Raw genomic sequence first — 1,678 nt, forward strand, 5'->3', positions numbered from 1 at the left:
GCAATGGCGCGATCTCGGCTCACCACAACCTCCGCTTCCTGGGTTAGGCAATTCTCCTGCCTCAGCCTCCTGAGTAGCTGGGATTACAGGCACGCGCCACCATGCCCAGCTAACTTTTTGTAGTTTTAGTAGAGACAGGGTTTCACCTTGTTGACCAGGATGGTCTTGATCTCTTGACCTCGTGATCCACCCACCTCGGCCTCCCAAAGTGCTGGGATTACAGGCTTGAGCCACCGCGCCCGGCCCAGGAAAATTATTATTATTATTTTATTTTAAACTATCTCTCTAGGAGAATAGAAAATTGTAGAGTAATGATTCTCAATCATTTTTATTTGCCACAGTACTTCTGAGAAATCTGTAGTGGTTGCTTACAACAGCAGGAAGTCTATAAGAGAAGACAGTGAATAGAAGGTCAGTAAATATTAATATATCTATCTGGTGTGGACAGAAGAAACTTCTGTAGTTACGTCCACCTCACATTCTGATGTTCCCCCCACCTCACATTCTGATGTTCCCCTCAGGGAGGGTAGGTGAACCCCATTCCCACCTCTCATGCCTACCTCTTTGAAAATCACTGTTGTAAAAATCCAAATTGTGTTTTATCAGCTTCTCTGAGGACATTTTGCACACATGATGTTAAACTGACTGTCAAAAGCATTTGAGTTTCTGGGAAGAACAGTGGAGTATAATTGTAGTTTATAAGTATTGCTTGCATTATTTAAACCATCCCTGAAATTAACTTTTCAGAAAAATTAAATAACATTAGCGTATTAAGTATTGATCTGAAATATATTATATATATTTGATATATATATATATATATATATCCTAATATATTCATCCTAAAATGAATACCTAGATCTGATAATCATTTGGCTAGAGTGTGGTCCCTGAATTTTTAAAAACTGCAATGAAACCTCACAAAATCAGATTAAGGGAGGGTAGTTTCAGAGAGGGAAAAGTCAAAATTACTGAATTTTTAAAGAAATGCCATTTTACTTCAAGAATAATTTCCACCAGGTGTTTCTCAAACTGTTTTGGCCTCAGGGCCCTTTTGCACTCTTAAAAATTATTGAGGCTGGGCACAGTGGCTCATACCTGTAATCCCAGCACTTTGGGAGGCTGAGGCCAGCAGATCACTTGAGGTCAGGAGTTCAAGACCAGCCTAGCTAACATGGCAAAACCCCATCTCTACTAAAAATGCAAAAGTTATCCGGGTGTAGTGGCAGGCGCCTGTAATCCCAGGTACTCAGGAGGCTCAGGCAGGAGGATCGCTTGAACCTGGGAGGCAGAAGTTGTAGCAAGCCAAGATCGTGCCACTGTACTCTAGCCTGGCAACAGAGTAAGACTCTGTCTCAAGAAAAATAAATTGAGAGCCCCCAAAGTTCTTGTTTACATGTATAAGATATATTGATGTTTACTATATTAGAAATTAGACCTAAGACGTTTAAATTATTTTATTCATTTAAATATAAAGGTAATCAACCTTTATATTTAAATGTATTTTTAAAATAATAACTATACTTTCAAAAGCAAAAAAAATTAGTGAAAAGAGTGGCATTGGTTTACAGTTTTTGTACATTTTTTTTAACATTTGGCTTAGCAGGACCAAGCTGGATTCTCATGTTTCTGCATTCAACCTGTTGCAATATGTTGTTTTGGTTGGAATATATGAAGA

The sequence above is a fragment of the Cebus imitator genome, unplaced genomic scaffold (assembly GCF_001604975.1).
Source record: "Cebus imitator isolate Cc_AM_T3 unplaced genomic scaffold, Cebus_imitator-1.0 Scaffold179, whole genome shotgun sequence".
Lineage (NCBI taxonomy): Eukaryota > Metazoa > Chordata > Mammalia > Primates > Cebidae > Cebus > Cebus imitator.